Source organism: Trachypithecus francoisi, unplaced genomic scaffold (assembly GCF_009764315.1).
Source record: "Trachypithecus francoisi isolate TF-2019V2 unplaced genomic scaffold, Tfra_2.0 Lachesis_group6, whole genome shotgun sequence".
Taxonomy (NCBI): domain Eukaryota; kingdom Metazoa; phylum Chordata; class Mammalia; order Primates; family Cercopithecidae; genus Trachypithecus; species Trachypithecus francoisi.
Window position 1 is genome coordinate 12,319,366 of NW_022681471.1, and position 16,791 is coordinate 12,336,156.

The window sequence follows — 16,791 nt, forward strand, 5'->3', positions numbered from 1 at the left end:
CTTTATAACAGAAAGATTTATATTCCTTTGGGTATATAATCAGTAATGGGATTGCTGGGTCAAATGGTATTTCTGCCTCTAGGTCTTTGAGGGATTGCCACACTGTCTTCCACAATGATTGAACTGATTTACACTCCCACCAACAGTGTAAAAGTGTTCGTATTTCTCCACATACTCTCCAGCGTCTGTTGTTTCCTGACTTTTTAATGATCACCATTCTAACTAGCGTGAGATGGTATTCCATTGTGGTTTTGATTTGCATTTCTCTAATGACCAGTGATGATGAGATTTTTTTCATATGTTTGTTGGCCACATAAATGTCTTCTTTTCAGAAGTGTCTATTCATATTCTTCACCCACTTTTTGATGGGGTTGCTTGTTTTTTCTTGTAAATTTGTTTAAGTTCCTTGTAGATTCTGCATATTCGCCCTTTGTCAGATGGATAGATTACAAAAATTTTCTCCCATTCTGTAGGTTGCCTGTTCACTCTGATGATAGTTTCTTTTGCAGTGCAGAAGCTCTTTAGTTTAATTAGATCCCATTTGTCAATTTTGGCTTTTGTTGCCATTGCTTTTGGTGTTTCAGTCATGAAGTCTTTGCCCATGCCTATGTCCTGAATGGTATTGCATAGGTTTTCTTCTAGGACTTTTATGGTTCTAGGTCTTACGTTTAAGTCTTTAATACACCTTGAGTTAAATTTTGTTTAAGGTGTAAGGAAGGGATCCAGTTTCAGTTTTCTACATATGGCTAACCAGTTTTCCCAACACCATTTATTAAATAGGGAATCCTTTCCCCATTTCTTGTTTTTGTCAGGTTTGTCAAAGACCAGATGGTTGTAGATGTGTGATGTTATTTCTGAGGCCTCTGTTCTTTTCTATTGGTCTATATATCTGTTTTGGTACCAATTTCCCAGGAAAGTGAGTATACAAGATAAACATTATCTTTCCAGTAATTGTTTGCAGAAATCCTCTATATAACTATCTGGTTCTGATGTTATCTTTGTAGAGAAAATTTTTGAACAATGATTTTTATTATTAGAAGACAATTAAGGCTCTCTATTTATTCGTTGTTTTGGTAAGCTATATTTTCCTAGGGATTTATCAGTTTTATGTATGTTTTCAAATGGATTAGCATAAAGTTGCTTCCAATAACCTCTTACTGTTTAATTTCTGAAGTAACTGTAGTTATTTCCACTTCTAGTCTTGTTTATTTGTGCTTTCTATATTTTCTCAATATTTATGTTGCCAGAAGTTTGTCTATTTTATTAGTCAAAGAAACACCGTTTGTATTTAATGAGTATATCTTTAATTTCCATTTAATTAATTTATGTATTTTATTAACTCTTACTCCTGCTACAATTTATTCATTTGTTCACACTCCAATTTCTTTTTTTTTTTTGATTTATTTATTTATTTTTTTATTATACTTTAAGTTCTAGGGTACATGTGCATAACGTGCAGGTTTGTTACATATGTATACTTATGCCATGTTGGTGTGCTGCACCCATCAACTCGTCAGCACCCATCAATTCATCATTTATATCATGTATAACTCCCCAATGCAATCCCTCCCTCCTCCCCCCTCCCCATGATAGGCCCCAGTGTGTGATGTTCCCCTTCCCGAGTCCAAGTGATCTCATTGTTCAGTTCCCACCTATGAGTGAGAACATGCGGTGTTTGATTTTCTCTTCTTGTGATAGTTAGTGCTAAGAATGATGGTTTCCAGCTGCATCCATGTCCCTACAAAGGACGCAAACTCATCCTTTTTGATGGCTGCATAGTATTCCATGGTGTATATGTGCCACATTTTCTTAATCCAGTCTGTCACAGATGGACAGTTCACACTCCAATTTCTTAAATCGGATTCTTAGCCCACAAATTTTGTCTTTCTCCTTTTCTTTTTTTTTTTTTTTTTTTTTTGAGACGGAGTCTCGCTGTGTCGCCCAGGCTGGAGGCTGGAGTGCAGTGGCGCGATCTCGGCTCACTGCAAGCTCGGCCTCCCGGGTTCCCGCCATTCTCCCGCCTCGGGCCTCTGAGTAGCTGGGACTACAGGCGCCCGCCACCGCGCCCGGCTAGTTTTTTTGTATTTTTAGTAGAGACGGGGTTTCACCGTGTTAGCCAGGAGGGTCTCGATCTCCTGACCTCGTGATCCACCCGCCTTGGCCTCCCAAAGTGCTGGGATTACAGGCTTGAGCCACCGCGCCCGGCCTCTCCTTTTCTTATGTAAGCATTTAGGGTTATAAATTCCCCCTTTTAAGTACTTATTTAGCTGCATCCCATAAGTTTTGATAGATAATATTTTCATTATGATTTAGCTTAATTTTCTATTACTGTTTTATCTTTGATTCATGGGAGTTTTCAAACATTCACAAAAGTAGAGAAAGCAGGTAATAAACTACCATGTACCCATCATCCAATATTATTACTGAGATAAAATTCATATGTTTAACTATTTTAAACTGTACAATTCAGTGGCATTTAGTAAACGCACAATGTTATGTAACCATCACCTCTATTTAGTTCCTAAACATTTCCATCACTTCAAAAGGAAATTCCTTACAATTAACCAGTCACTCCACATTCATCTCTCTCCAGCCCCTGGTGATCAATATTTTTTTAATTACTGTTATGAACACATGGGTTTTAATAAATTTTATGAGTTTCAATCCATTGCAGTCACTATTCTTGTAAATAATCCCTTATATGGTGAGCAAGAATCCAGTATTTTCAAGTTGTGCCCTGCATCCTTTTGGCATAACCCTTTTAATCTTTGATAGCTTACTTGCTTTATGACACAACAGGATCTATGAGGCTAATTTTTGACTCCAAACATAAAACGAGTTATTCCTCCAAGGAGCTCTTGATGCCTTCTAGCAGGAAAATTAGAGATGATAATATGGGTGCTAAGGGTGCTCATTGTCACTGGGATATCATTATTTCTAGGGCTTTTAAGTGAAAAGAGCTAGGAAATATGTATATTTTCATTAAGAAAAAATAAATCATAAAGTCTTATTATATTCTTAATTTGTATATGAGATTGGGGGTCTTTAATTAATTCAATTGTATACTTTATCTCTCTTAAAAATCTTGGATCTTTATGACATTAACCCATTACATATTTGATAATTTTAAAATAACAATACTATTTTTACTAACTACACTACTTAATGCAACCTAATATTTCTCATGGCTCTTTTTGTTTATCAGATATATTCCACTAGGAATGTACAGTCTAAACAGTGTGTTTTAATGTCACTTGGATTAAAACAGTTGAACTCATGGAGACAGAGAATAGAAGGATGGTTACCAGAGGCTGAGAAGAGTAACGAGGGATTGAGGGTATTGGGGGGAAGTGGGGATGGTTGATGGGTACAAAAATTAGTTAGAAAGAGTGAATAAGACTTTATATTTACTAGCACAACAGGTTGACTATAGTCAAAGATAATTTTAAGTGTAATATTAAAATAAAGAAATATAATTCAATTGTTTGTAACATTAACGATAAATGCTGCTTGAGGTGACAGATACCCCATTTACCCTGATGTGATTATTGCACATTGCATGCCTGTATCAAAATAACTCATGCAATTCATAAATATATATACCTACTATGTGCCCAAAAAATTAAAAATTAATTAAGTCACTTGAAATAAATTATTTTCCCTATGCGATTATGATATATAGTTAGGATTCTCTTAAATTTTGATAGTCACAATTGACTTAATAGAATCTAAATCTGTTCCCTCTTTCTTAAAGAGGATCTTAGAACATTTTAACCCCAGTCAATTTCCCATTGTAAATAATTTTGTTTCCATTTTGTTACGTTTCCCAAATTAGTAATTATGATTACATTTTTTGCTGAATCAAAGGCATCATTGATTGTATCATGCACCATGATTTTACCTACTCCAAAGAAAAAAATGCTGCCAATTACATGACACATCAACACATAAGATGCATCCCAATTTCAGAAATGTTAAAAAGATTTAAGTGTATCATGTAATCAATTAAATGTGATATTATTATTATTGCTGTTGATAGAGTCAATCCTTGTTTTACCCACCTGCTTACCATTTTTGCTCTCAATTGCTAAATCTCCCTCCTTCATTTTTAGATAAATTCTTCCTTCTAAAGTACCTCTTTGGTAAATTCATATTTTGTGATGAAGCAGCCTCAGTAATATCACTGTATTTATCGTAGCTCTTTATAACTAAAAGTTATAAGAAAATCTATTAACTGGCCAAAATGCCTCTGACCTTTTTCAGGAATTTCTTGCAACATTTTAAGGCTTAGAAATTTCTATATTCTGTAAATCTGGAATACAGACCTTACGCCTGAGATGGGAATAAATGAGGCCTTGTATAATAAGCACCTCATAAGCCTTTGTCTTTTAAATTTTTTTCTTTTAACACTGTGAAGGTAGACTTCTCATTAAGAAATATCCTTCCCAACAGATTTCTCAATCAAGCTATCACTGTTTAATATACATTTTATTTTATTTTTTATTTTTTGAGACAGAGTCTCACTCTGTCGCCCAGGTTGGAGTGCGGTGGTATGATCTTGGCTTACTGCAACCTCTGCCTCCTGGGTTCAAGTAATTCTCCTGCTTCAGCCTCTTGAGTAGCTGGGATTACAGGCACACGCCACCACACCTGGCACACCTGGCTAATTTTTGTATTTTTAGTAGAGACGGGGTTTCACCGTGTTGGTCAGGCTGGTCTCGAACTCCTGACCTCGTGATCTGCCCACCTTGGCCTCCCAAAGTGCTAAGATTACAGGCATGAGCCACTGCACTAGTCCTAATATACATTTTAGAATCTGCAAGGTCTACACAAAGTCCTCAATAAAATTTGCTATTCCTATTATTGTTGTTAATATTATTTCTAGTGCAAATGTCTGAATTCATATTTTGTGATGAAGCAGCCTCAGTAATATCACTGTATTTATCGTAGCTCTTTATAACTAAAAGTTATAGAAAATCTATTAACTGGTCAAAAATGCCTCTGACCTTTTTTAGGAATTTCTTGCAGCATTTTAAGGCTTAGAAATTTCTGTATTCTATATTTTTCCATTGTCTTCTGGTTTCAGTTGTTGTTAAGTCTGCTATCCATCTAATTGCTGTTCCTTGGAAAGTAATTTGCCTTTCTTCTTAGATCTATTTTAACATCACATAGTTTTTGTCATTTGAGATTTTATGAATTTGTATCCAAATGTGAATTTATTTTATTTTTCCTGAGCAAGATTTGCTTTCTGAATCTGAAAATTTGTATTTTTCATCACATCTGAAAAGTTGTCAGCCATTATCTCTTTAAATGTTGATTCTCTTTGATTTTCTATATGTGCTCCTTTTAGAGTTTCTATTTGATGTTGGACTTTCTTTTTTTTTTTTTTTTTTTTTTTTTTGAGGCAGAGTCTTGCTCTGTCGCCCAGGTTGGAGTGCAGTGGCCGGATCTCAGCTCACTGCAAGCTCCGCCTCCGGGTTCCCGCCATTCTCCTGCCTCAGCCTCCCGAGTAGCTGGGACTAGAGGCGCCCGCCACCTCGCCCGGCTAGTTTTTTGTATTTTTAGTAGAGACGGGGTTCACTGTGTTCGCCAGGTCTCGATCTCCTGACCTTGTGATCCGCCCGTCTCGGCCTCCCAAAGTGCTGGGATTACAGGCTTGAGCCACCGCGCCCGGCCTGATGTTGGACTTTCTTATTCTACCTTCCATGCCTGTTTAATATTAAACTTCTTGAGGTATAATTAGCATAATTCAAATGCACCCATTTTAAGTGTATAGTCCTATGAGCTATAACCAACACTTATACCAATATAATAATTATCATGGTCAGCATACAGATAATTTTCAAACCCCTAAAAAGTTCTCTTATGTTCCTTTCTAGACAGATCTGTTACACCAAGCCCTAGGCAACCACTGACATGCTTTCTATCATTATTGAGTAGTTTTGATATTTTTAGGATTTCATGTAAAGGGAATCACACAATATAAACTCTGTGTCTGGCTTCTTTCACTTAACATACAATGTTTTTGAGATTCATCCATGTTTTAGGGTATATTAGTAACTGTTCCTTTTTACTGCAGGGTAGTATATCAGTATATGGATATCACACATTTTGTTTGTCCATTCATCTGTTATTGTACATTCAGGTTGTTTCCAATTTGGAGCTGTTATGCATAAAACTGCTATGAACATCCATGTGTGGGCCTATGTTTTTATTTCTCTTTATTTACCTAAGAGTGGGATAGCTAGAATACACAGTAAATATACATTTAACTTTATAAGAAACCTGTCAACTGTTTTCCAAAGTTGTCGTACCATTTGATGTTTCCACCAGCAATGCATGAGAGTATTAATTGCTTCACATCCTTGCCAACACCTGGTATTATCCATCTTTTTAATTTTAGCCATCCTATTAGATGTGTAGTGGTACATGATTGCCATTTTAATTTGTAGTTCCCTGATGACTAATGATGATAAACATCTCTGTGTGTTTCTACTGGCAATTTTTAGATCATTTTTGTGATGTTTCTTTTTAACTCCTTCACCTGTTCATTTAATTGGGTTTATTGTCTTATTAATGAATTATGAGTTCACTATATATTCTGGACACAAGTCCTTTGTCAGATATATGTATTGCAGATTTTTCTCTGATTCTGTCACTTACCATTTCATTTTCTTAATATGTATTTCAGAAATCAGAAGTTTTAAATCTTGGAGTCAAATTTATTGAGCTTTTTCTTTATGATTTATGCTTTTTGTGTTCCATCTAAGAAAGCTTTGCTTACCTCAAAATAGTGAAGATTTTCTCCTATGCCTTCTTATAGGTTTTACAGTTTTAACTTTTACCTTTTGGTATGTAATGCATTTGAGTTCATTTTTGTGTGTGACATGAGGTAAAGATTGGGGTTTTTGAAAAATATGGATATCTGGCTTTCCAGCACCATTTGTGGAAAATACTGTCCTTGCCCCAATTGAAGTGTCTTGGTACCTTTGCAAAAGATGATTGACCATATATTTGTGGGGCTACCTGTGAACTCTATCATTTTCTATATGTCTATCTTTGTTCCAGCACCACACTTTTTTTCTACTTTTAAGTTCAGGGGTGCATGTGCAGGATTTGCAGGTGTGTAGGTAAATGTGTGTCATGGGGGATTGCTGTACATATTATTTCATCACCCAGGTATTAAGCCTAGTTTCAATTAGTTATTTTTCCTAATTATTTTCCTAATTCTCTCCCTCCTCCAACCCTCCACCCTCTGATAGGTCCCAGTGTATGCTGTTCCTCTCTATGTGTCCATGTGTTCTCATCATTTAGCTCCCACTTATAAGTGACATCATGCAGTATTTGATTTTCTGTTGCTTCGTTAGTTTGCTAAAGATAATGGCCTCCAGCTCCATCCATGTCCCTGCAAAGGACATGATCTCATTCTTTTTGGGTGCATAATGTTCCATAGTGTATATGTACCACTTTTTTTTATCCAATCTATCTTGATGGGCATTGGATTTGATTCCATGTCTTTGCTATTGCATTACCACACACTTTGATTACTATTGCTTCATAAAAATTATTGAAATCCGATAATATAAGTTGCTTAATTTTGTTCTTCTTTTTCAAGATTGCTTTGACTATCCTAGGTTTTGTGCATTTTTATGTACCTTGTCAGATTGTCAATTTCTTCAAAAACTTATGCTAACATTTAATTGGATGTGTTCTGAATCTACAGGTCATTTTGGGAAGAACTGATGTTCTAACAATAACACCCCTGAGTCTTCCAATCCATTTACTAGGTCTTCTTTAATTTCCCTCAACAATATTTTACACTTCTCACTGTAAAAGTCTTGCAGATGTGTTTAAATTATCTCTAAGTATTCTATGTTTTTTTGATGCTATTAAAAATGGTCTTCTTTTAAATTTTATTTTCCAATTGTTTATAGCAAGTATATAGAAATTTATACATTGATGTTGTATCATTTGAACTTGCCAAATTCACTTATCAGTTCTAGTAGTTTTCTGGTAGACTGTTTAGAATTTTCTCTGTATACATTCATGTCATCATTAATAGAGATGGTTTTATTTCTTCTATTCTAAACAGTATGCATTTTCTTTTTTCACTTGCCTGATTTTACTGGTTGGCAGCTCCAGTATAATGGTGAATAGAAGTAATAAGAGCAGACGTTCTTGCCTCATATTTTGTCTTGGGGGAAAGCATTCAGTCTCTCACCAATAAGTATGATGTTACTTAAATGTTTTTCATAGATGCCCATTATCAGGTTGAGGAAAATTTCCATTCCTAGCTTGCTGAGAGTTTTTATGTTGAGTGAATTTTGAATTTTCTCAAATGCTTTTTCTGCATTTATTGAGGTGGTCTTATGTTTTCATTATTTTATACTTTTAATATGATGAATATGATGAATTACACTGATTGATTTTCAAATGGTAAACCAGTCTTGCATTCTTCAGACAAACCTCACTTGATCATGATGTAGCATCCTTTTTGTATAGGTCATGATTGAGCTTTAGATTTTGTACTGAATGAGATGGGAGCCATTAGAAAGTTTCTGAGCAGAGGAATGATACAACATGGCATATTTAGTAGCATCCTTCTGGGGTTGCTGTATTGAGAAACTACAGTAGAGGCAATAGTGTAAGAGGAAAGATCAGGTAGGAAACTATGCCAATAACCTAGGTGAGAGGAGATGGGTGAATTAGAACAGGGGTATAGTAATGGAGGTGATGATAAATGGTCACATTCTGAATATATTTTGATGATGGAGCCAACAGACTTCTGCTGATGGATTGAATGTGCGGTTTTAAAAGATGAAAGGAATCAGAAGTATTGCTAAGCTTTTAGACCTGAAAACTTTGAAAAGCAGAGTTATCATCCCCTAAAATGGGGAAAGACTGGAGGAGGAGCAGGTTTACGGATGTGGAAGATCAATAGTTCAGTTTTGAATATCTTGAGCTTGAAATAAGCAACATACATCTAATGGAAATGTTGGTCGGATGCGGTGGCTCATGCCTGTAATCCCAGAACTTTGGGAGGCAGAGGAAGGTGGATCATTTGAGGTCAGGAGTTTGAGACCAGCCTGGGCAACATAGTGAAACCCTGCCTCTACCGAAACACAAAAATTAGCAGGGTGTGGTGGCACACGCCTGTAATCCCAGCTACTCGGGAGGCTGAGGCAGGAGAATCGCTTGAATTCAGGAGACAGAGGTTGCAGTGAGCTGAGATCGTGCCACAGCACTCCAGCCTGGGCAACAGAGCAAGACTTTGTCTCATAAATAAATAAATAAATAAATGGAACTGTCAAGTAGCACTTTGATATACAAGAATTAACTTCTTGAACTCATCTCTGCACCAAGCGGACCTAATAGACATCTATAGAACTCTCCACCCCAAATCAACAGAATATACATTCTTCTCAGCACCACATCGCACTTATTCCAAAATTGACCACATAATTGGAAGTAAAGCACTCCTCAGCAAATGTCAAAGAACAGAAATTATAACAAACTGTCTCTCAGACCACAGTGCAATCAAACTAGAACTCAGGACTAAGAAACTCAATCAAAACCACTCAACTACATGGAAACTGAACAACCTGCTCCTGAATGACTACTGGGTACATAATGAAATGAAAGCAGAAATAAAGATGTTCTTTGAAACCAATGAGAACAAAGATACAACATACCAGAATCTCTGGGACACATTTAAAGCAGTGTGTAGAGGGAAATTTATAGCACTAAATGCCCACAAGAGAAAGCAGGAAAGATCTAAATTGACACTCTAACATCACAATTAAAAGAACTAGAGAGGCAAGAGCAAACACATTCAAAAGCTAGCAGAAGGCAAGAAATAACTAAGATCAGAGCAGAACTGAAGGAGATAGAGACACAAAAACCCTCCAAAAAATCAATGAATCGAGGAGTTGGTTTTTTGAAAAGATCAACAAAATTGACAGACCGCTAGCAGACTAATAAAGAAGAAAAGAGAGAAGAATCAAATAGAGGCAATAAAAAATGATAAAGGGGATATCACCACTGACCCCACAGAAATACAAACTACCATCAGAGAATACTAAGATGCCTCTATGCAAATCAACTAGAAAACCTAGAAGAAATGGATAATTTCCTGGACACTTACACTCTCCCAAGACTAAACCAGGAAAAAGTTGAATCCCTGAATAGACCAATAGCAGGCTCTGAAATTGAGGCAACAATTAATAGCCTACCACCAAAAAAGTCCAGGACCAGATGGATTCACAGCTGAATTCTACCAGAGGTACAAGGAGGAGCTGGTACCATTCCTTCTGAAATATTCCAATCAATAGAAAAAGAGGGAATCCTCCCTAACTCATTTTATGAGGCCAACATCATCCTGATACCAAAGCCTGGCAGAGACACAACAAAAAAAGAGAATTTTAGACCAATATCCTGATGAACATCGATGCAAAAATTCTCAATAAAATACTGGCAAACCGGATTCAGCAGCACATCAAAAGCTTATCCACCATGATCAAGTGGCTTCATCCCTGGGATGCAAGGCTGGTTCAACATTCGCAAATCAATAAACGTAATCCAGCATATAAACAGAACCAAAGACAAAACCACATGATTATCTCAATAGATGCAGAAAAGGCTTTTGACAAAATTCAACAGCCCTTATGCTAAAAACGCTCAATAATTCGGTATTGATGGAACGTACCTCAAATAATAAGAGCTATTTATGACAAACCCACAGCTATATCACACTGAATGGGCAAAAACTGGAAAAATTCCCTTTGAAAACTGGCACAAGACAGGGATGCCCTCTCTCACCACTCCTATTCAACATAGTTTTGGAAGTTCTGGCTAGGGCAATCAGGCAAGAGAAAGAAATCAAGGGTATCCAGTAGGAAAAGAAGAAGTCAAATTGTCCCTGTTGCAGATGAATAATTGTATATTAGAAAACCCCATCGTCTCAGCCCAAAATCTCCTTAAGCTGATAAGCAACTTCAGCAAAGTCTCAGGATACAAAAAATGTGCAAAAATCACAAGCATTCTTATACACCAGTAACAGACGCGCAGAGAGCCAAGTCAGGATGAACTTCCATTCACAATTGCTTCAAAGAGAATAAAATACCTAGGAATCCAACTTACAAGGGATGTAAAGGACCTCTTCAAGGAGAACTACAAACCACTGCTCAGTGAAATCAAAGAGGACACAAACAATGGAAGAACATACCATGCTCATGGATAGGAAGAATCAATATCATGAAAATGGCCATACTGCCCAAGGTGATTTATAGATTCATGCCATCCCCATCAAGCTACCAATGACTTTCTTCACAGAATTGGAAAAAACTGCTTTAAAGTTCATATGGAACCAAAAAAGAGCCCGCATTGCCAAGACAATCCTAAGTCAAAAGAACAAAGCTGGAGGCGTCACACTACCTGACTTCAAACTATGCTACAAGGCTACAGTAACCAAAACAGCATGGTACTGGTACCAAAACAGAGATATAAACCAATGGAACAGAACAGAGCCCTCAGAAATAATACCACCATCTACAGCCATCTGATCTTTGACAACCTGAGAGAAACAAGAAATGGGGAAAGGATTCCCTATTCAATAAATGGTGCTGGGAAAATTGGCTAGCCATAAGTAGAAAGCTGAAACTGGATCCTTTCCTTACCCCTATACGAAGATTAATTCAAGATGGATTAGAGATAAATGTTAGACCTAATACCATAAAAACCCTAGAAAAAATCTAGGTAGTACCATTCAGGACATAGGCATGGGCAAGGACTTTATGTCTAAAACACCAAAAGCAACGGCAACAAAAGCAAAATTGACAAATGGGATCTAAAAACTAAAGAGCTTCTGCACAGCAAAAGAAACTACCATCAGAGTGAACAGGCAACCTACAGAATGGGAGAAAATTTTTGCAATCTACTCATCTGACAAAGGGCTAATATCCAGAATCTACAAAGAACTCAACAATATACAAGAAAAAACAAACAACCCCATCAAAAGTGGGCAAAGGATATGAACGACATTTCTCAAAAGAAGACATCCATACAGCAACAGACACATGAAAAAATGCTCGTCATCACTCGCCATCAGAGAAATGCAAATCAAAACCACAAAGATACCATCTCACCCAGTCAGAATGGCAATCATTAAGAAGTCAGGAAACAACAGGGTGGAGAGGATGTGGAGAAAGAGGAACACTTTTACACTGTTGGTGGGATTGTAAACTAGTTCAACCATTATGGAAACAGCATGGCAATTCCTTAAGGATCTAGAACTAGATGTACCATATGACCCAGCCATCCCACTACTGGGTATATACCCAAAGGATTATAAATTATTCTACTACAAAGACACATGCACACGTATGTTTATTGCGGCACTATTCACAATAGCAAAGACTTGGAATCAACCCAAATGTCCATCTGTGACAGACTGGATAAGAAAATGTGGCACATATACACCATGGAATACTATGCAGCCATCAAAAAGGATGAGTTTGCGTCCTTTGTAGGGACATGGATGCAGCTGGAAACCATCATTCTTAGCAAACTATCACAAGAACAGAAAACCAAACACCGCATGTTCCACTCACAGGTGGGAACTGAACAATGAGATCACTTGGACTCGGGAAGGGAACATCACACACTGGGGCCTTCATGGGGAGGGGGAGGAGGGAGGGATTGCATTGGGGAGTTATACATGATATAAATGATGATTGATGGGTGCTGACGAGTTGATGGGTGCAGCACAGCAACATGGCATAAGTATACATATGTAACAAACCTGCACGTATGCACATGTACCCTAGAACTTAAAGTATATAAAAAAAAAAAAAAAGGCTTTCAGTTTTCCCCCATTCTATATACTAGTTATCAGTCTGTTGTATATGGCATTTATTATGTGAGACATATTTTTTCTATACCCACTTTTTAAAGAGTTTTTATCATAAAAATATGTAGAATTTTATCAAATGCTTTTTCAGCATCAATTGAAATGATCATGTGGCTTTTGTCGTTCATTCTGTCAGTGTGATGTATCACATAGATTGATTTGTGTATATTCAACCATCCTTGCATCCCAGGGATCTATCTCACTTGGTCATGATGAATGACCTTTTTGGTGTGTTGTCGAATTTGTCTTGCTAGTATGTTCTTGAGGATATTTGCATCAATATTCACCAAAGACATTGGCCTGTAATTTTCTTTTTTTGATGTGTCTTTTCTGGTTTAGGTATCAGGATAATCCTGGCTTCATATAATGTATTTGGAAGTATTCCTTCCTCCTCTGTTTTTCAGAATAATTTGAATAAAGTTTCTTTATATTTGGAAAAAAAAAAAAGAATTAACTTCATGTGAGAGGCTGAAACTGGAGTTATAAGCTGTGCTTCAGTTTCTAAATGCTATAATATAGAGGTTAATAGGACCTGCCTCACAGATTTTTGCATTAAATGAGACTGCACATGAAAATATTTGCCTGGCACATAAGAAGCATTCAGTAAATGGTAGCTATTATAAAACTGGAAGGGGAGTTGAGGACAGACTTTGAAGCATCTTGGATCCTTGTCTAAGGAACTGAAATTTCCTCTGAAAACATCAATAAAACCATGAAGTTTGTTGAACAGGAAAGTGACATTATCAAAGTGGCACCAAACATCAAAACAGAGGTGTCAAGGGAAATAAGTATTGAGAAAACTGCTTGATCTGATGGCAAAGAAGCCACTGGAAACCTTAGAAATTACTGTTTCAGTAGTAAGGGACCACCATATCACAGTGCAAGGGGATTAATAAGTAACTTGTAGGTGAGCAATTAGAAGTATATGCGAAGGAGAGAAATAAGTAAGTAAAAGAAGCATCTGAGTCAAAAAAGATCTTCTGGTTAAGATTCACATTGGAAAATACATACAAACCACACAAAATAACCAAAGGGTGGCGGGGGAACAATAAAATGGGAGGGGAAAGGAGCAATCTATGCATGTTTAAAGACAAGGGGAGGAGTCCATGAAGATAAGATTTTGGAGAAAGAGAAGATAAAGTAAAAAGCAAGGTTTCCAAGCAGATAGAATATGGACTCAAGAGTACAAATGGAGAGGTGAGGTTTGAGGAGCTCAACGAATCTAGTAGCTAACTTCCAAATTTTTGCTCTGGCAACAAAGTCCTTCAAAGCCCCAAGCTTACCTCATTATGCAATCAGTATACAATCTCTGCATGTTTTTGTCCCAGGAAAACTGGCTTCCTTACCACTCACCATCCACAGAGCCCTAAAACACTGTGGCCCACGTTCTTAGGCCTACCTGTAATGATAACCCCAAACCACCTCCCTGCTTTTATGTGAATCGATCTCTTCCTCTAATGTTCATTTTCTCAAGGAAGCCTGCTATTACCATCCCACCCAACAGTATTCTGTCCCTCCTCTGACCTTCTTTGGCACTTGTCTATACTCCTCATTTAGTCTTTGTGTGCTACCTTTTAATGTTATTTATCTTTAGTGTATATCTTCTTTCTTTCCAAGTGGATTATAAGTTCCTCAAGGGCCTGATTCATCTTCATATTTGCAGTAATGAGCACATAAGAAGCGTTCAATAACTGGTTGTTGTTGATGATGATTACAAAAAATTGAATTGAGGAATAATGTCATCAAGCTATGGCAGCCTGGTGAATCATCCTTAACACTGTAGAGAGACTTATCAAGGAAATAGAAGTACTCACATTAGCCTGACAAGGCACTCTCCCCCAGTGTTATGCTAAAGCCACAGTACTTTTTTTCTCCATGTTGGTGCTCCCGTTTCGCTATTTGAGCACATGGCATCCAACTTTATAACATGCTCTGACATCTTAACCTTTAGTTCATTTAAGACTGTTTGCTTCTTGATGAAATTTAGGGGCACATTATTCCCATGCAAATCACCCTTTGGGCAACATCAAGCTTGTCCAACCCACAGCCCGTGGGCCACATGCAACCCAGGATGGCTTTGAATGTGGCCCAACACAAATTTGTAAACTTAAAATATTATGAGTTTTTTTTTGCAATTGTTTTGTTTAGCTCATCAGCTATGGTTAGTGTAAGTGTATTTTATGTGTGGCCCTAGACAATTCTTTATCTTTCAGTGTGGCCCAGGAAAGCCAAAAGATTGGACAGCCTGGGCTACATAATTTACTCCAAATAACTTACTCTACTTCATGACGAGTGGATCCAAGTTAATATCACAAGGGGCCTGCATCTCTGTTTATTATTTAGGTTTCAACTTTTCTGTAATTTCAAAGGCTCAGTTCTGGTCTACCTGGGTTAGTATTAATGTAATTATTAGGGCCCGAAAGCCCAGCTAAGGGTTTGAACTAGAACTGATGGGCCGTCAGAGGTAATGATGAAGACAGTGACACGATACAGGTGACTTTACAGTGATTTACACTGTCTAGCTCATTATGATTTCTACCCTAGACTCAGGGCTGTCAGGAAGACAGCTTCTGAACTCACTTCTAATGTTCAAATGGATTTTATGTTTGAAGACTCTGTCACCAAATGAGTCTGAGTAAGGCAGAGTTTGACTCTCACTATGGAAGTTAAAAATGCTTTTCCCAATACTTCCTGTAGCTAGGGTGTGGGCCCATAACTGAATGCATGGCTAATCAAAGGCATGGAACCTAGTGACAGGCAGAAGCTGAGATGGGGTAAAACCATCCTGGAGTCAACAGCATTGTCCAGCAACTAGAGCCAGCAATCTGGAGTTGAGGGCTCAATAGCATCTGTGCAGGAGTGTGCTCACTGTATAGGGTTTGTAGGAAGTTTATGGCTGTGGCTCTGGATGCAGAGTCACCCTTGTTCCTATTTTCTGAATCTAGTTCTTCTGCCTTTCCATCAATTCTGCACATGACGTACTCCCCCTGCCCATAGATTTTTATAATGAAAAATGTAAAATCTTCTGGAAGTGTGAAAGATTAACAAATTCAAATCCTGTAGTTTTCACTTGGATTTACCAATTTATTCATATCTTTCTACATTTGCTTTCTCTCTCTCACATATATATATACACACACATATATCTACATATACATATATATAGTAAATTCAAATCCTGTACTTTTTGCTTGGATTTACCAATTTCTTAATATCTTGCTACATTTGCTTTCTCTCTTTCATATATATACACATACATCTACATATACATATATACATATATAGGTATATTACATATCACATATATTATACATTATATATTTGAAAACAATTGAAGATGTCATGATATTTTAGCCCTAAACACTTGAGCACAGGCTGAGCGCAGTGGCTCACACCTGTAATCCCAGCACTTTGGGAGGCCAAGGCGGGCAGATCACTTGAGGTCAGGAGTTCAAGACCAGCCTGGCTAACACAGTGAAACCCCATCTCTACTAAAAATGCAAAAATTAGCCAGGTGTGGTGGTGGGAGCCTGTAATCCCAACTACTCGGGAGCCTGAGGCAGGAGAATCGCTTGAACCTGGGAGGCAGAGGTTGCAGTGAGCAGAGATAGTGCCATTGCACTCCAGCCTGGGCAACTAGAGTGAGGCTCTGTCTCGAAAGAAAGAAAGAAAGAAAGAAAGAAAGAAAGAAAGAAAGAGAGAGAGAGAGAAAGAGAGAAAAAGAAAGAAAGAAAGAGAGAGAGAGAAAGAAAGAAAGAAAGAAAGAAAGAAAGAAAGAAAAAGAAAGAAAGAGAAAGAAAACTTGAGTACATATCTCCTAAGAACAAGGACAGTCTCCTACATAACCACAATACCATTATCAAACCCCAGAAATGTAGTAATCA